Genomic DNA, 20,630 nt, shown 5'->3' with positions numbered 1-20,630 from the left:
TCCAAACCACACGCATTTCAGGGACGTTGAGCAATACTGTCACCAGCAAAGCACACAAGGCCTCTGGGCTATGTAAATTCTGCAAAAATCTGAAGACTGCCTTGGTGCTTGTGGCAGCCTGGGCCAGAGAGAGGGCAGAGGTGGACTAAAATTGCCTTTACTTCTCCCTTCCATGGTGGTAGGAGTCCTGTACTCTTTGGCAGGTGACCCAGGTTGTCACCCATTACCTTTTCTCACCGACAGCCACATAGTGTTGCCTTTAAATTTAAAGACAGGCATAATTTAAGAAAATAAGCAAGAATAATAAAGCCAGAAGTTGCACCAGGAGAGATGCATGTGGGTACCTGCTCTGGTATCCCACAGGAACGTCATAGTACCAGCCATGCATCTCCTCATGTCCCCATACAGAGCCAAGGCACAAGGAACTGCTCCTGTTGAACCAGGCCCCGGTGCACAGCTTCTTCCACCTGTTGGGGTGCTTTAGCTGTCACTGGGTAGCATAGCCTCCAGGGCTTCAGGGGCTTTGGAGACAGGAAGAAGAGGAGCAATTTATCCGCTACCTTCAAATCTCATATTTTAAGACTTAGTTCATTTCACTTCCCATGCCCAGAAAACAAAGCCTAAATGAAACAAGAAGAAGGAGAAATAGAGGGATAGTCTTATTCTAATGAAAAAATTAGTAGGCACATAAGCCTAAAGGGGCACATGAGAAGATGCCAAAAGCATTTCTTTGCTCTGACAAACTGCTTTAGCAGTGAGAGCATCAGAGAAGAGGCTGTCAGTGGCTAAAAAGGAAAAAACCCCAAAGTGGCCACAGCATTCAAAGAAGCGTTCAAGCCTGAGTCAGCTGTTAATTAGGTAACTTCAAATGGGGGAATCCATTTATGGGAAGCCCTGGTTCTGAAAAACATCCCAGGTACTCCATCTGGCATTATGAAAGGTCAGTGAATGTTAGATAGAAGAGAGAGAAAGACATGAGGCAAAAGCTTTAATTGTGGCCAGCAAAAGTCTTTAACTCCTTACGACCTTCTCATTAACACCTGTCTTCTCCATCAGTTTGCAGTTTATCTAGATACATTAGAGTAGCTGGTGGGATGACTCGCTCAATGAGGTGAATAAACTCTTTCCACCAAAGAAGCAGGCAAATAAAATGTTTACCTTATTGACCATGATAATCATTCCCCCAGTGTTCCAGGGACAGGGCAGAGAGTCAGATGCCATGACGGGCAGTTTTGTGGTGTTACTATCATTCAAAACAAAAGTAAGTAGAGAGAACAATTCTGCAACCTTCTGATTTCAAATGTAATGCTGCTGTGTAATCTTGTCATTCCAAATTACTGGATTAGGTAAATAAAATCCCATAAAATACAGCTGCTTTGATGGGTTCTTGCATTCTGTTGGCTTGTAACTGATTTATTTTAATCCCCTTCAATTTGTAGAACAGACTCTTGCAAGTATTTCCCAATAACTTTTAAATTTCTACAATTGCTGAGATAGTGTCTCAGACAAAGACCTATAGGGCTGAAATAAAAATAGTGAAGGGTTCAAGATGACATCATATTTTATGAGCACAAGACGTGACCACAAATAACCTACAATAACCTTTAAAATTAGTTTTTTCCTGACTTCATAAAACAATATTTTATTTGGCAGGCCCTTATTGGCAAGCTCTTTGAACAGTTCTATTTGTTTTCTGTAACCAGGAAGACACAACCAGTGTTTTCACATAGGTTTCCTCAGTACTGTGGTTTTGCCATTTTCTGCCTCTTTATTACTGCCTGCTGCTGTTGAATATTTTTCTTTGGGATGTTTATTAAGAACAAGGATATGAATTAAAAAAACCCAAACTTTCCTTTATAACAGCACTGGTGAGTTTCTCCCACTGTAGTATTACTGTATCAAAAACACAGAAATAGATCATGGTATCTAGAATGATCTGGTTGCTTTACGTTATGTAATAACATACAGCTGGCTACATGTATATTATGAGAAACTGAAGGAAATCAGCCCATATGTCCTTTGATGCATTAACCAAGACCAAGATTTAGAAATCCACCATAACTTGTAACACCATATGAAATGGAGGAAGGAGCTTAGCCAGTCACTGAACTAAATAACAAAATAAAATCTAAGTGTTCTAGTTAAAGTAAATTAGAAATTAACATCATAGTGTGCAAGAAATGCTCCTGGTTTCTTAGAGGATTTTACCTGGGATTAGTTGCTATTTTGTTTCACCATCACCAGTTGTCCTGGTTGTGAGAGCCACAGCTTGAGGGGTGTGTTTTTCATAGTACCGCCTGTAACTGAACGGAATTGCTCTCTGTATTTGACGCTGCTCAGGCTTTTGTTGTTTTGAGTTGTGCTGTCGTGGAAAAACGGACCATTTTCCCACCACATCTGTATGAGCAGTTATGCTGCTTCCAGTGCCTTAAATATGTAATTTTGAGGTTTGGATTGTGGTTTTTTTTTTAATATTCTTAAAGAAAAATCTCTGTAAGATTTTTATTCAGTATATTTTGGACTAAGAAGGAAATGTAGTCTGCAGTCCAAATTGCACTATTCAGCAAATCCCATCCCCCCCAAATATTTTGTATGTTTGAGTAGGGGCCATGCAATTAAGATGAGCGTTTCAGCTTCTGTACACAGTTTGGACTTCCTAGTAATCCTTCTTTCTTCTGTACAGTATGAAGCCTGAGTGAATAAGGAAAGTTCCAATAATTAAACTTGCTCTATTGACCTAACCAAAATTAACTGGCTATGCAACAATGTAGCTGTCCATGTAAAAACAGGAAGTCAGATTTCCCCAAGTAACCCTTATTCACCATGAGAAAAACAGCTGGTGCTCTCCCTTTACATGCAAGTGTGTGGGGCATGGATAAAAGATGTATACTTCTGATATCCTCTCTTTTAAAAGACTGTTTTTTTTTCCAGTGGAAGTTTTCCAGCACTCAGTTCCTGAGAGGTAGGGCCCCAAGATAGTCTGGTCAAAATAGTTAGAATCATATCTTTGTAAGGAGAAGTCTGTGAAAACGAACAAAGAAGCCACATTAGTATAACATGAATAATCCTCCCTGACCTCCAAAGAGAAAAATAATAAAGGATTTATTACACTTTTTTTTTTCTCCCTAAGAAAGAGTAATAAGAAAAATCCTCCTTACAACAACAATAACCACTGTTTGAGAATCAGAGCTTTTGTGTCACTGTTTTTCAGTAGTTACGCTACATTTCTCCCAGTACACTGCTGGGATTTTTTATTTTTTATTTTGCTACGCATGCTCGCACATCTGCTCCACATGTGTGATCAGCAACTGGATTTTCTGAGCTGAACGTCCTGTTAAATGGACAGAGTGGGCAGATCATTCCTTAGAGAGCAGAGAATCTGCCTCTGGTGGATTGCCGCCAAATGCAATGGTGTAATAAAGAAAAGAAAGCTGCTCATTTGGATTGCTCTGAAATGAACTGTGTCCTCTCCTAAAATACCATATGGTTAAGATCCCTGGAGGTGCAGTCCAACACACCTAGGTCTGGCAGTCTATATGTTTGATGGCTGTAAATGTCTCTGCGTAGGTTGATGGGGGGAAGGCAGGATCATTAAGAATTAGAAGAGGTGAAACAATTGTACTCTCATTCCCTTTCACCCACCCAGACAAAATTACACACGAGTTGTGGAGGTGATTGCACTTTCTGTTGCTGACGTTTCAAAATAAGTGTCTTAGGCTTCAACTTTCTATGTAGAGCCTAAAAGCTTTGTTTCCAGATGGTGTAAACCAGCAGCAGTCTGGACTGATCATCTCTCCTCAAATTTGGCCCTTAATGCATTAATCAAGGTCTTTATAGTAAACTGTATAAAGGAGATTGAAGTGAGCCTTATGGTATGTGTGCAAGGAAATCCAGCTTCCAAAAATCAAATCACACCAGGGACTGATAACAGATGTACAAAGTAAGAGGAGAAATTAACAGATGCTTCCCAGTTTGGGCCATTATCACCAATGAAACCCAACTCATATGGTCCATAGGTCACATTAAAGAGTCTGCTGCGGATGAATTTGGATCTCTCCTGATGCTGGCAAAATTAAGATTGCAACTGCAGAGTACTGGAGCTATCCTGAACACAAGTTGATTTTCTGAAGTACTATGAGTGCTGCTAAAAGGATCCCTCTGTGAGTTTAGCATTTAGTTCTGCAACCAAACAAACAAATAGTATCACGCTGGTTTAATCCATCTCTGTAATGGATGTCCTGTAAAGTAGGAAACGTGACAGTTCCATTCTCAACAAACCAATATTTCATTTTAATTTTCTTCTCAGTGTACATCTATCCTGGTGAACTAAACAGGGCCTGGGAACATTCCTGAGCACCGGATTATGATCATCTATGGTGTTAAACAGCTAGGCAAGTCCCTAGCACCCTCAAGGCTGCTGCCAACTACCCTTCAGACCACTCCCAGGCACAAATCAGAAGCAGGGGATTTCCAGAACCATTCCCAATAGGCAGTTTGCAAGCAGCCACCCAGTTTTGAAGGTTAAGAGTGTTTACTAGAGCTGAGCTGGCTGCTCTGTGCTTGTTGGCCTTGGATCCTGGGAACAATCCATCTCAGCCGCCCATCCATAGCCTTGGACAACTCACCAGTGAGACTTTTATTTTAGGCAGGGGCAGTCTACCACTTTTTGAGTCAGAGGTTTTTTTCTGCCTGGGGAGTCCATTTTCTTTGTAAACAAGCCCAAATTATAAAACTCTGCAGTTATTTTCAGGGCTTCCCTCTGCAGCTACCACTTGACAGGGTTTTGTTTCTGCAATTGCCCTGGAAGCTGCTGGGTGATGGAGCCCCTGCAGCAGTGACACTGATGGGGTGGATCTCACAGCTTCTAGCTAAGGCAATCATGCTGCCCTATTGAAACCACCCCAAAGATGTTTTAGTTTATTTTTCTTTTTCCAGAGGTGTTTTAAAATAGCTAGTTGTTGGTTATATTGTGAGTTTCTATTGTTCTTCTTTATCCATCTGCTTGTAATTGTGCTGGATTTCATTCAAGATGATTTTTAACTAATTTGAAATCATTAATTTGATTATTACTTACCATCCAGTGAAAAAATGGCAAAACCCCAGGATTCTGCCTTTGCAGGACTTTTCAAGAACTTGGATTCAGCTCAAATACAAATGAATTATTATTATTATTATTATTATTATTATTATTATTATTATTATTATTATTATTATTATTGTTATTATTATTACTGTTGTTATTAAAATCTCTCTTAGTCAGACATTACAAAAAATTACATTAGAAACAATGACATAGGGTATATCTTAAAGAAATTACTCCTTTGGCTCAAGCTGTTATTTTAGGAACTGACACTGAGAAACACATCACTTTCACAAACAGCTGTGCTGGCTCATTGGGTCTCAGACCAGGTATTCCAGGGAGAGTCTTTTGTTTAACTGGTACTTTCTAGGCTTCCCTGCATGAAGCTGCAGCCTGGCAGGAATTCCTGAACCCATCAACTTCCAGTCCCATGGAGGGCTTTGTCCAAGCCCAGCACTTCCAGGCTCCAAGTAGCAGCTCCAAAGGCACCAGGTGCAAAGAGCAGGACTAAAGGAGGGCTTCTAGCTATCTGGGAGTAAGCCCTGATGCACAAACCTGTGAAACCAGCAGCTTTCCACTTCAACTTTCAAGCTTGGGGTTTGAGAAATGCAAGGCCTTTGGTGTTCGGTGCTCTAGAGTCAGTGAACTATCTTCAATTAGCAGTTTCTGATAGACCATCCCATTAGACAATTTCTGATAGAAATTAGTGGAATAGACATATGGTAGAAAAGAATGCAGTGAATGGAGCTTTTCATTAACTAATCACTATGATTACTGGTGCATGAAAAAGATGAACTCCTAAACCCAGGTGAAAGCTTTTTAGTTTGACAGTTGGAGATGGTTAGGGAAGGGGGGTTAAATGATTTCAGCAAGACCTTAGATTAAGTTCAGAATAAGGCAGGATGCATCTAAGGAAATCATACTTGGAAAATAACACTACTTAAGTAATATCAAAAGTTCTCCCATTGTTTCAAGTGCAGATCCTATCTTGATCAATTATTGTGTACAAAAACATGATTTAGTAAATAGCTAGTTGAAATGGGACAGAAGCATTAAGATAAATTTTGAGGGGAAAAAAAAGTTATTATTCATTATCTAAATCACAGTGACAGGGTAATAACAAAAGATGAGGTGAAGCATTTAGATGATGAACTAGATGACTGAGAGCCCACCGTTTGAAATTAATCCATTTTGAAGTCTGGTTAAGTTATTTTAGAGAAATTCATCATTTTCTGGTTTTCTTCCTGCCTTTCTGGGTCCCCACTGATGCTCAGCCTTCTCCTGTTCCCCACAAGCCTGAATCTCCCAGAGTGCAGTTCCCTTGTTAGTGACCACAGCATCATGCAGAAGCAACACGGCTACTGCTGCAGCCAGGCTGGGCATAACCCCTCACACCACCTGAGCCAGCAGGGGTCTGCAGTATCTTCTGCAAACCAAACTTTTTGGGTAGGAAGGGGACAAAGAATCATTTGGAAGTGTACGTGAGAAATGAGGCGTTGGTTTGAACAGGAAGGATTCCTTCTTTGAAACTTTCCTTCTCAGAGCAAAGCACTTTGTCCTACGTGACAATACTTTTCTGAATTGCAAGACAGGAGAACTGAAAACCAGCGATTGCCTGTACAAAAACACTGAATTTGAGGCTAATCATCTCACAACTTGGGAACTCATCTGCTGCCCTTCGAAGACCTGAAAAGTCTTCCTGCTGGCTCGGGTGGGTTTTTGAATTGAGTCCCCCATATAGGTACGGTAGAAAGCCCCCAACCAAGCAAATAAAGCTTCATCAAATCAAACTAGTCTGTACTTTGCAGTTCTGCTATAATGCATTTAATAGTAACTCAAATCTTAGCCTTTTTATAGGGTCACATAAAAAAAATGGAAAGGGATATAGAGGAAGACACAGTGTGGGGCATAGAGTCCTGCATGATAAATAGGCTATTTTAGCCCACATGGTGGTACAAAGGCAGAGCTCTTCAGAGCCATGCAATAAGCCGTGGCAGCTGCCTTCTACTCTACCTGGCATATGGCTTTCTAGATCTCACAAAGCTTAAGAAAAGGAATCAGCAAGGCAGTATTGTGCTAGCAATGCAGTACTGTGCTATACCATGCCACACACCTCATTTCGCAAGTACTATGACAATGTTATGGACTGGTGAGAGAAAAGAACTACTACTGAGGAAAAAATGTTTGTTGACTTTGTTCAGTGTTGTCAATACAGTTTTTAATTGCATCAGCAAGTTGTTGTTAGGTGAAAGATAACAGCCTGCCAAGTCTAGAGAGTAGACATTTTATTTTGGTCCACCCACAAGGCATTCCAATAAGAAACTGGAGTTTATTCAGTGTAACTCAGATTTAACTATCTCATTTTCAACATAGTTCACTCTTCATGGCCTTTCAGATCCTGGTCTCTTCATGTTTGTTCTCAGTCTCCTGAACTTTCCTGCCCACTCTTTCATGTTCGACATCTGGCTTAATCAGACTTAGGTTATCATTATATTTGTGAACATGTCTGATGAAGGTGCCTCTTTTTATTACTCACCTGCAATCTGGTTTTAAACGTTAACATCTTAAATGTTGATAGGTTCTATTCTCACTCCCCAAACTGCATATTGTTTACACGTGCTTCTCCTAGGCATATAATATAGATATTAAAATGAAAACAAATAGATATATGCATATATTTGCATCCACGTAACATAAGCGTTATATATAGGTAGATATACAAGTTCATACTATATATAACGTAGATGAGTTCATACTATATATAATGTATGCAATCTGTGCATATATTTTTTTACTAGGATTTGGCTCTAAATTCAAATACTTAACAATGAGAATGGACTTGTGTCAACAGTAAAGCAGCCCAGAAGCTCAGGGCACCATGTAACTGAGGGCCCTTTCCATGTGCAGCTAGTAAGCAAGCTGTACCAGCTCGAAAAGGACTATATAAAAATGAGAAGAAAAGGTTTGTCTCTAATATTATAGAGCAGGGGAGGAAAAAAAATAAGGCTTCAGACAGCATTGTGCTAGGAAATAGAAAAGGGAGTTTCCAGAGGAGGTTTCTGGTCCCCCATGGAAACTAGGGCCAATGAGATTTTGCAATTCAAAGAAGATCAAAAAAAAGCTAATCAGGGGTAGGAAAGAGTTCTCACATGGGAAAAGCACACCTGAATCTCATGAAAGTATGGCGCTAGAGAGGGTGATTTAAGGCTGATGATAGCTGCCTATGAAGGGAAGGAGAACTTTGCAGCTAGTATAGCAGAAGGGAGTTTGGCTAGCAGGCTGCACAGCTGAGGCACAATCTGGAAATGAGATCAGTTGACCAGCGGTTGGCAGAAGGCTTTCACCATTCTGAAAAGTGCATGTAGTGGTAAGTGCTGGTAGTGATGTTCCCTGTTCTATTCCTCTCTGATACATATCCCTGATGCTACTGGTAGTTTTTACCCCTGAACTGTGAACACATCTCTAAAGTATGGAAATCTCTGCAGTGTGGCAAGTCAACTAAAACAACCTGTAAGACTTTATCTTAAGACTTCTGCTCTTCTTATAGTAACCTGCTTGGAGATTACAGTAGCTTGTATATGAGATTTCAATCCTGTTCTACTTCAGAAAATGAAAGTGCAAAGTTTTTACTAGCCACTGCTGAACTGTATAGTTTCTTGGTCTCCATCCCTCAAGAGAAATCTGATCATGGACTATTTATCAAAACTTCTGCTCTTGTTATTCTTTCGGACCTGAGAAACTGGCCAAAATTCAAGCATTTTGTACTGTTCCAAAGAGAGAAAACTGGTGCAGTAATCAATACTTTTCTCAAATGACTTTGTACACTTGCAAGGAATGGAGTGACCCTCTTTTCCTGAGGAGAAAACCCACAGTTATTCACGATGTCAATGTTCTCCTAAATTACCTCCCCATGAGGAATCTCTCCAAGCTTTTCAGGGTTGTGCAACCAACCCTTCTGCTCCTTTTCCTTCTATTCCACACAACCCAACATGTTGCAGGGGGATCACAAGTAACAGAAGCCAGGCTAATAGAAAAATCAAACTAACACAGGCATGTCAGACCTGTGTTGCATGTGAACTAATTAAGATTTGCAGAAGGTAGTGCTTATAACTGTAAGCCCAGTACACTATGCAAGAAGCTGATTTGTTTGGGGGTTACTGTCTAAAATCTCCACAAGGCAATGTCTTGTATAGTACGGCTGGACCACTGGGTTACTGGGCAGGATATCTAGGCATGTTTTCTTTTGCTTCCATTTATTTCTCTCATTTATGCAATTGTTAATTTGAGGAATACCTTTTTCAGCCCTCTACCCAGAGAGCTGAGACTTCTTTGGTTTCAATATCTTTTGTGTTAGTGTGGAGCCCAGTGGTACTCTGTCACCAGTTCTACTTGGCTTCAGGTGATCAAAACTGCCCATTTCAGAGGAGCTTCACTGGACTGTCAGTGACTGAAAGTACTGGAAAAAGCTGCAATTTCAGCAGCTGTTTTCTCTTTCTATGAATAGTATGTACAAAGAGATAGGTATACTGTGCGCTGCTTTACCAGCTCTATCTGGAGTAACCTGCTGATCTTTAATGCAGCCACTATGGATTTTAATTGGAGTACCTGGGATCCAAACTTAGTTATGTTGGATTTTTTGGGGGGGTTATGCAACACCTACCCAAATCCTTTAAAACAGATGGACTGTCTGTAGAAAGTGGTCAATGAGCTATTATGGCGAGGAGGACCACAGGAATAAATTTCTGTAAGGAAAGATGGGGATAGAGGCAGTAGTAGTGTGTGTGTGCCTCTGTCCTTCAGGAGAGGTGTAATTGCGTTATCTCAATGTCAAGGCTGTGGGTAAACAGAGACTAAGAAATTATGTCTTCCAGCAAAACGGGAACAGCTCTCCCTGTCTATACACATTGCTTGCTGTCACCTTTAATGAAAGTTTATCAAGTACTTGGGGATCTTCTCATGCAAAGTATTACATGTGAACCACTGATAATTAGATGTTTTATTATGCACTTGTTTAAGCCAATGCTAACAGCAACTAGTGGAAAACTTCAATCTCCATTTCAAAAAGGTCAGAAAAATTTGGAAGAGCTGACTGTCTAGGTAAAATATGTAAAATTTAAAAAATCCTGTCTGAGTGTGATGTATTCTCACAAATGGGTGGAGAAAGTATTTTTCATTTATCACCACTTGTATTTAATCCGAGAGATCAAGATACAGCCAGAATATTTTCTGCTTGTGTTGCACTAATAGCAGTCAGCACTTAAACTGGATGAAGTATCTAAAAAGGATCCAATATATATGATATTCAAACATATTACATGTAAAAGTGGTCATTAGACAACTTTAACATTCAGCAAAGGAGTCCAGTCAATTAACTTAAAAGAGCTATGAATCTTCTCTGAACTGGGGCGAGGCACTTGTTCCATCTACTTGTTTTCCATACCTGTAGTACTAGTACTCAAAACAAACAGTGCAAAAGAATAAAGAGGTTGGTGACAACTGAGAGTAACACTGACTGGCCCTGGCTTAAACATAAATTAACATGTGCAGGTGCAATTCTGAACGTGCCTTTGTGCATGTGCACACACACGCTCAGCGTCTGCCGGACAGAGATCACGGGGAGCTATTGCAGCTCCCTCAATCCCTGCTTGGCCCTGGCAGCAGTTGAGGGGCTGGTAATTGTTTCCCTAAACTGTACACCAGGTGCAGCTCCCTTGGTGCTAGACTGTCATTCACAACACTACACTGCACCCACCCGGAAAGAGCCCACAACTTCTGCGCACACCATCTTAAAAAGAAGTCGACAAGTGACAAACAGAAAGTACTTCAGTATTAAACAAATACGTATCAAGAGGCCTTGCTGGTTCTATCCCTAGCTATTAATATGTGATTGTATGACTTTATGATAATAGATGATCTTAAAAATAAGTGGAATTGTAAAAAAAATTCTGTGTAGGATTGGCTGAACAACATACTCACTTGTTTAGCTACACTTAAAGCTTCATGCAGCTACCTGTGAGCCTGGGACAGGCTGACTGCATCAGTGGGCACAGATCTCAGGCTTGTTCCCTCAGCTGGAAGTCTGCATCTGAACCCTGGCAATGCCAGGAGGCCACCTGTCCCCCTGCTCCCGCTAGATATTCACTTCATAATATCATAAATTACTTTACATTAGCTAAAACCACGAACGAACCTTTATCATATGCAGCGTATACATCATACCTAATAGGGTTAAGTTGCGAAACAGTTCAATACCTGAAGACGTGTGCGTTACAAATGGAGGCACGGACCGGGAGGTTACGGGCCGCGGGGCGCCCGCCGCTCTCCGCCGGCCATTCCTGGTGTTATACTCCCCCTGCAGGGCCAGCCCGGCCGCGGCCGCCCTCGCCCCTCTGCCCCTCGCCTTCTTCCAGGCAGGCTCGCTTTGTCCCTTGCAGTCGCCCTCTAATCGCCGACACGTTTATTAAAGGAGCATCCCGCTGAAAAGGCTGTTAAGGAGTAACACAGGAACAACTTTAATCCCATCATCACTTGCTTTCTCTCCTCTTGCTTAATATTTTAGAGTTTCTTTACGGCTCTCAGGTGCTTCCAGGGATCCTGTTTTCTCCCTCCCTCCCTTTCTGTGTGCCTTGGGGTAGAGCCCCCCGCTCCTGCACACCGCTGCCCCCCCCCCCCCGAGCACACCTCTCCATCGTGCCCTCCCTCTACTGCTCTGCAGTAAGAGCTGAGAGACACGGACGACTATTTTATCCCTCCATGAATCCTGACATTTGAATATCCTCAACCTAAGTGTAAGCCAAAAAGTGGCATTTGCATTTTTTGTTGGTGTGAATAGTGAGAGAAAAAGGAAATTTTGAAACACCTGTTTAAGTATTTTCAATGAAAGTAAAAACACTGTTCAGCATCTAAATGCAGCTGGTGCCAAATGCTTTGTCTTAAACTGGTATTTCCCTATAACAGCATATTGCCTTATGGGAAGAATATTTGGCCACTTAATGCCTCCTCTTGCCTATGGAGTAGTCTTCCTGGCTGAGTATCTTTCACAAAGGCTCCGGAGCTGTCAGACTTCCACCCTTTGCTCACAGCTTGCTTAGAGGAAGTGCCATGCTGCATTGTGGAAGGTGGCGTCCTTCAGGCACTTGGCCGAAGGGCAGCTACAGCACTGGGGATGGTGGCCTGAGCTGCTGTCCTCTGAAGTCAGCATATTGATAAAGAAATGCAAGGCAGTGGCTTTGTTGAATTGATTTAAGCCCACATGCTTTAAGTCAGCTAAAAACCCCAAAATATTCCAATTTGGTTCCATGGATCGCTTCAACTTTTTAGACACTGTTTTCTTCCCAAAAATTCACTGATGTGGAAGATTCCCGAGGGTTTCTCCTCATCACCCTACCAGACACTGGCCTCGCCCCTGGGTAGAGGGCAGGCAGGGGTACAGAGGGATTTGGGGACCATTCCCCACTGAGGGTCCCTGAGGGGAGCATGGTCCTGAGCTCAGCTACCGTTCCAGCCAGCAGTCTGCTAGGCCTGGCTGTGGTACCTCCCTGGGGATGGGCCGAGTCAGGGACAGGGTCAGGCTGTGGATATAACGTACCTGCAGTGTAGCCTGTGTGGGGATCGAGAAGGAGGCTCGGCCTGGGAATAGCTGCCAGGCAGAGAGCGGGGGCAGCCTGTCCCCCCGCCCTCTCCTCAGGCAGGCAGTGAGCTGGCCCCCAGCAGGCCCAAGCCCCCGTTGGGGGGGAGCAGTTAGGCCTGGCAGGGTTACGCGTACCCTGACTGGCCTTGCACGCCTAGCGCTGAATAAACAAGTTGGAAGTCAGTTTACTTTATTAAATGCTTTCAAAAAACCACAGTTCTGAAGAGTGTATGAGCACTCTTACCCCAGGTTCAACAGGGATTTCAGCTCAATTCACGTTGCTGATGCAGAATACAAGCAGGGGGGAGCATTCATAAATCTATTGCAAAAATCCAAATGAGAAACATTGGATAATTTTAACACACTGATAAATTCTGCGGTCCACGGTCTTTGCCTATTCTTCAGGTATGACTAATACCACCTAGAGCCACTGAAAAATGAATGCAGGCAAAGAGATTTCCATGGCTCAACTGGTTAATTGAGGGTTCCCTGAAACGCAGAGTCAGTTTTGGCACTAAAGAATCATCTCAGCAGTAATACATTTTACAAGACAGCACTTTTAAGCTTTCGCAGTTTTCAATTTACAAAGGACTTCATAAATATGAATACAATCACTGTGACAAATACTGCTGTGAAGTAGCCATTATTCATATTGCACAGAGGCAGATACTAAAGCATAGTGGTGTTTACTAATCTGTCAGTGCTCATCTTCCCCTGAGTGGGACTAGTGCCGAGCCCTCCTGATTCTGGTCCGTACTTCAAGCTTGGGACCATGTGTACTGTATGCACTTTGATGGGGAGAAAAACAGCAGTGAGACACAGTGGAGGCCTGAGGGGTCTCTGCGATCTGGTATTGGCCTCGCCATCCTGGGACCTTGTCTTGCCTCAAGCAGTGACTGGGTTCTTGGCCTTCTCCAGTCCCTGTCCAGCATCACCCTTTGTGTTATTTAGATTATGAAGTTCCTTGGAGAAGGGACACTGTTTCAAAAACGGCTGGCACATCAATGTCTCGGTCAAGATCAGAAACCCAAAGTACTGTATTCAATTTATAATGATATATTAGTTTCTTCAGAAATATTTTCATTAGACCAGCATCTGAGTTGTACCTACCAATGAACATACATGACAGTGATAGAGAGCTTACAGGAGGTATTACTGTTTCAATTATGCATACATATGAAGAGAACCTGAGGGTACAGGCAAGAAATTACCTGTTCTAGTCTGTGATGGAAGTCCATGCCAGAACTGGTAACGAGAAGTCATTCTTCAAAAATGTCGTTGGAAGGAAAAATAAGATATCTTTGACATTTAAACAGCAGATATCCTCTCAGTGCTACTGACTTTTTCACTTCCTCTGATTATTTTTATTGTGATTATTATTACTACTGCTATTGTTATTGATTTTTTTGCTTAATTAGATCATATTTGTTCTTTCCTCTCTAAAAGTCCTTTTCTTTGGTACTTCAGGACTGACCTTCTTTGGCACTGCAGAAACAGGGAAGAACATATTTCTCAGACTACCTTCTGATAAAACTTTTATTTTCATGCACATGAGGCCTCTCTCTCCATGGATAATGAATATTGCATGCTTATTTACATATATGCTAAAATGGTTTGTCAGAGTAGGATTTGCTAGAAAGCTGTTTACAGGCCTTATTTTCATCTGAGTGTCCATATTTTCTTTTATCTAATGAATTTTTTAATGCATTCTTGTACATTTGCCTTCAAATGTAAATAGAAAGGGTATGATTCATTATATACAATTTTAACTGTCAAAAAGTTTGACATCTCTTTGAAATTAGTTGAATGTAATTGAGGTACAATCAATTGAAAAAAGACAGGTTTTCTCACCTGTTTTCATAACTGTTTTGAGGGGGATTGTTTCATATATTTCTATGCGTAAATATGATAAGCACTCTCTGAAAGTGATGCAAAAAAAGTTACATGTAATCATGAGACTCATTGTTTTAAAGTAGTTCACAGGGTCTTCTGTACCTAACTTCCACCTGACAGCAAATATGCGTGAAAATCCAAACCTGTGTAAAGATGGTTGCATGCATGTAGTGAAACAGCATTGTGCCCCAGCAAAGATCCCCTACAGGAGTGCACCTCTGTTTACTTCTGTGCTCTCAAATCTTGCTGTAAGTTGTAACACTGTGAAAGCACAGGATCATCTGCTTTACTGTACTGCTTGCTAGGTGTGAGTGAGTAATAAAAGCCACAACCTAGCCTACAAGCAACCCAAAAACCCTTATAACAGTATTTACTGCTCTACAGTTTTTCATTAAGCCCAGGTACTACATTCCATAATGAAGAATAACACAATTTGACTTCACAGACACAAACCAGCACTTTAACTGCAGAGGGCATGCAAGAGCTATTGAATAACTCACTGTTTTACTTACAAGGCATTGTTACTTGCAACGTAATTTTTCTACAAGGTTAATTTCTTCCACACTGAGTATTTACAATATTGCATTTTAGTCCTGAAAGGTTTTCTGAGGATCCATCTGATTATTTCCTTGGGGAAAAATACAAGCCTAAAGAATGTAAATGATCAGATTCCTTCTAGAGGATATTTCTTTATCAATGTCATGGACTAGAAATAATTCTGTTACCCTCACTGAATCTAATAGATGTCACTTCTTAATGAGATTTCATTTTGTTTTTTCATGTTGTTCATTTCCCATTTTGTTTCACAGTCAAAAGAACTTTTTTTTTTAATTTGCATACAAGACTGCTAATATAGGATGAGCTCACATTTACCTGTTTCCCACTTAATGTCACTTTGAAAACTCCCAGCCATTCATTAATGCTCACTAGAGTCACTAACTACATCCATCATAGTGCAGTGCTGCTATTTTCTAAAACTTTTCTGATGCTTATAAGGCTTTCATCAAATTGGGCTTAAGATTATTTTTTAAAAGTAATAATAAACAGAGTTGAGATTTTCACTAATGTAGAAATTATAATTCAAAAAAGCAGTTGAAGATTCATAATTTGATCACAGAATTATCAAGGACTTGCACATTTGGGCTGTATTTCAGGGTTTTCTGGAAATCTGAAAGAAATCTTACGCAGGGTGTGTTTTCTGAGGAATGAAAAAGGTCTGCAAAAACTGCTACCAAGAATCCAGCCTGAGGCAGGTACGTGTTGGCAGGAGCAGTCCCAGACAATAACAAACACTTTGCCATCCTCCATCCACATAACTTGATTAGCATGAATCCCCATTTTTCCATTAACCCATGTTTCCTAGCCTTCTCTTTAAGCTAGTTGCATCTTTGTTATTCACTTCGTAGGTCACTGGGGCTCATGTGGGGCTGATGGCTATAGAGCACACCATGCTCAGTGTTTTTTCAGCCCATCTCAATACCTCACTTTATCACTGCTGGGAATCAGCAAAGGTGGAGAGCAAAATATTGGCTTTCCCTCTACTGTCAGCAGTGCTTGTCTTTAGTTAACATGGTGAAGATTTTTGATAAATTATTGATGGACACCACCAGAGGGTGCATTGCTGCCACTGTAATGCCTGTTCTTATGCTGTAAGTTACTATAAGTAACCGTGTTGTGGTGTAGCAAAGCTTTGGACAAATTCTGCACCTTCCATTTCTGCACAGTTGCCCACACAAAGGTGCGCAATGGAAAGCAGGATCAAATACCAAAGTCGGTGAAACCAGTTGCTCTAAAGAAGAAGAAAAGAAACGACAGGAGAAGTAATATACCTTTTGTGGTGTGCATTCAGGCATTTTGCAGCTTTTCTTGAAATATCCATCATATGAGTACTACTTTGATCTGCTGCAAGCAGCCACTCCCAGAAGGGGTGAAAGACACCTCGCTTCCTTCCTTCCTTTTCTTATCCTGACCTACCAGTCTGGAATGCAGTTCACCTCTGAGCATTTTCAGATGTATCATTTTCAGAGAGTCTTGCGTGTCACAACACACAACCAGGGCTTACTTCACTGCTTACAAAGCCTGCACATGACAGCTAAACAGAGGAGCCACATACTGCATCTGACCCTCCCGTGCTTCACCTACATATACACCCTTGTCTGCAGAAGGGGCATAACAGTGTTAGAATAACAAATATTCACGTTGCCCTCAACATAGACAGGACCCGAGACTGCAAAGTTAAAAAACTAGTGCCCCACGGTACAGCTGAGCAGCAGTTTAGGCTGATCTGTGCCTGTATTGCTGCAGCCCTAGGTTCCCCCTGACACATCTCTTTGCAACAGGAATAATGGCGTACCTCCTCCCCTAGAGCTGTCCGAGCTGGTGACCCCAGTGAAAGCTAATCACTTCTTGCAGGGTTAGTTTCCAGCCAGATAACAGTTTTTCAGCTTCCTCAACTGACTTGCTACAACACAGCAGCACAACCCTCACTGCTAACATACAGGAGAGAGGGAGAAAACACAGTGTCCACAAGGGGCCAAGACTTTTTCTAGCCCTGCAGACTAGCTTAAATCAAGCCCCAAATCATCCTTTTAGGCTTACTGCGCTGTCACTGGATTCAGAGTGAGCCTTCAAAGACAGATTTTAAACTCTGAATTGCCCTTCAGAAGTGCCCCTATAGCTCCATGTACCATAGGCCTGTGGGTGCTTAAGCTGGAGTCACAGCTGAACTCCCAAACACAGTTGGCATTAATCAAGACCACAATGTTCCCCCACCAAATGGCAAGGGAGTTGAGCACAGCATAAATACACACTTAAAACTGCAGCACAATAATAATAAAAAAAATAGTAGCAATAAAACCCCAGCATAACCAGCATGGTTATGTGTGAGTGAGCTGGAGATGGCTGCAGGGAGGAGATGCCATGCATTCTTGAGTGCACTGCAAGGAACTTTCAGTCCCATTGACTTCAATGGGGCTTCAATCAGGCTGTGTCTCTGCTGTGGAAAGGAACTGCTTAACACAGCACCGTGGGGTTCCTCAGGCTTTGTCTCTGAGCAACTCCTGGCAGAGCCACTGGTTAGTAAGTGAAAACACACTTTTTCCAGTCGCCAGGACTGCAAGCTGTACCTGGATTTGGCTTCTTTTCTTTCACTTTTTGTTGTTGCTGCTGTTCTGGTAGATTTGCAAATCTGTCTCCTTGACTAGGTGCTGACTTTAGAAACCAGAGTTCTGCTACTGAAGTGAGGGAAGGGGAGGCCTGACCTTGGAGCAGATTATTTCCCCTTTGGTGGGGCAGCTCTGCTTGCAGCTTGACTCCAGCTAATAAGTGGCATTCAGTGTCAGCCCAGCAGCTGCCATGCAGGAGGTCTGTCCCTTCAGGCAGCTGCTGCTCATCTGCCTGCAGCTGGCAACGGAAGTGACATCTGTTCTCAGTCCCAGCTGTGAGCAGCGTGGAGGTGCCAAAGCCCAAACGCCTCAGTTCTCGATCCAGGAGCGAGGAAGGGTTTCTGATGCCAGACCACGGCCTGGCTTGCAGGGGGAAGGGGGGCGGGGGAGTGTCTCCTTCAACGATGGTGGGCTGGGAGGACTGCAAAGAGGATGACAAATAGGGAGAGGAAGAACGAGTAACTGAAAAAGGGGAAAGGATGGGAGAAGACTGCAGGAGAAGACAGAAATGGCTGGAATGGAAAGGAAACGTGAAATCTGAAGTGATGGGGCCAGTCTGAGGCAAGGAAACAAAATGAAGGAGGCAGAGGATTGAAAAAGAAGAGATGCAGAAGCAGCAACAAATAACTATCCAAGGGAGGCAATTATCTAAAATGGCTGCTGAATAGGAAAATGCCTTATTGAGTTGCCATCTCAGGCACTGCTGAGCCTGGAAGGCTTTCCTGCCCGCAGCCCTTAGCGTATCGTGCCATTCAGGGGGTCTCCCTTGCAAATTTTGCCATCTGGAGGAGCTCTGGTATATTCTCTTGCCTCCTTCCTTCTCCACCCTATTTAAATTCGCATCAGTTTTTCCTTGTCCAAGTCTCTTACTTACTCTCTCATTTATCTTTGTAACTGTGTTACAATTCAGTGTTGTGGCATTTTAGCTGACTTGTAATTTCAGTTTCTGAGACAGGAGTATGTGCGGGATGAAGGAAAAGATCCGTTTCGATCTAAAGATTGAAAAGCATACTTAAATTACCCTGGGAATAAATATTAAGAAGTGCCACCTTGCTCCCCAGGTTGGTGTACGCAAGCTGTATTGCATACAGCTATCCTAAACATATTTTCACAGTTGGGACTGTTGTCTCAGCACAGGCACTGAAATTGTGTTTCTCTGATCTCAGAACTAATTGGGTATTCCTGGAAGAAATAACCTAGGAAAATATATATTCGACACGTGCTTTACATCCCTGACAATCAAAATCAATTTACACTGGGAAAAACACAGTGTCGGCGATTGCCTCTTTCCCTTGGTGCTTGCCAGAAGCACAAGAGAAACTGAACTGTGGCAACCAGGCTGAGGAGCGGGCCAAGGGAGATGCACGTCATAAAAACTTATCAGTCTGAAGTTGAAAGTACAGGCAGTGGGGGCACAAAGATTTGAACCCATTTTGATATTTTGCCTTGGTATCTTACTGTAGACAGCCAGAGCAGGGAATTAGTCATCGAACCATCTGCCATTAAAAATTATTCGAAACCAGGTGCAAAAGATTGGATTGATTGAGTTGGGTAGGAATAATGAAAGCAGTTTCTTAGTTTCTCAGAATTCAGCTGTTCAAGGTTGGCTTTGAATAATGTAGTTATAGTTGAACTTATTTTTATACCATAATTATGCATTTCTATAAGATAAAGATATATATTTATATCTTAATATTTCATAACAGATTTTACCAATGTGAGCCTTTAAAGACATTATTTCTATGAGTCTCAGCAGCTCTCCCTGTTTCAGTGTGAATTAGTTGTGGTTTTAGTAAGTGATCTTTGAAACAAACAAGGCAATTCCTCCAAATACCATTCTTTCGCTACCCACACGAAGAGAAAAATTGACCATCTAGTAAACTATGCATCTGAAGTAACCAATCTACTACCTACCTACTTTTTTTTCCCTCTAGTCAGACCAGAATAAGACTAGTGCATCTGTCATATGGACCAGAGAGAATAATCAGAAATCTTAAAAAACATAAGGCCAAGGCACGACTCTGAAGGGCTCAATTCATCCCATAGCACATGGATGTTACAACTACCAGCCATTTGTATGTCCCAGTCATCAGAGCAATCACATCGGGCCAGGTCAAAGGTAGCTCTCACCCAGAATTCTGGCTCCTACAGAAATACTGTTAACATGAGCCTATTCCTGAACCCTCAAACCTTCCTTAACAGGAAAAAAGGGAAGCATGCGTTGTCTGCACATCTTGGTGGATGCTTGATAAGATGAACAAGCATTTTTCACATCAAAGCTATGGACAAAGAGGAAGGAGATATGAGATAAAAAACTTACTGCTTATCTGGAAGTAAATGTGCTTTTCTTCAGAAATAAAACTGGAACAAAAAGCAGTGACCAGTAGCAAGCGTCCAAGACAGGAAGAACAGAGCAAACAAACTATGACCCTTCTCTGGTGGAGTCACCTACAGACAGCAAAAGCTGCTGTATCACTGGAAAGTGCTAAGCAGTAATCAGGAACCTTACATGTCTCTGGAAACTTCTGTTTGGATGGCACCTAAAACAGCATTGTAGAGATTATGAGGCTCTGGTGTCACGTAGAAATACAGATCTGAATGCACCAAAAGCTTCAAGGCATCAAGACACACTTTTTGTTCTGCAGTCTACCTTAGTCATCAACATGAGCAAAAAGCTTAATTGTGATTATTTTAAAATCAGCTAGAGTTATGACACTGATTACAGTAGGGTAACACCTCACTCTGTTTCTCTTTGCTTCTTGGTCTGGTTTTGGGAGGTTGTTGGTTGTTTTTTTTTAATTCCACCATCTTCTATCCTTTTCATTCCTTCAGCCTTTTTCAGAGGACCATCAAGCCATCTTTT

This window comes from Falco naumanni, chromosome 4, assembly GCF_017639655.2.
Source record: "Falco naumanni isolate bFalNau1 chromosome 4, bFalNau1.pat, whole genome shotgun sequence".
Lineage (NCBI taxonomy): Eukaryota > Metazoa > Chordata > Aves > Falconiformes > Falconidae > Falco > Falco naumanni.
This window is presented reverse-complemented; position numbering follows the sequence as displayed.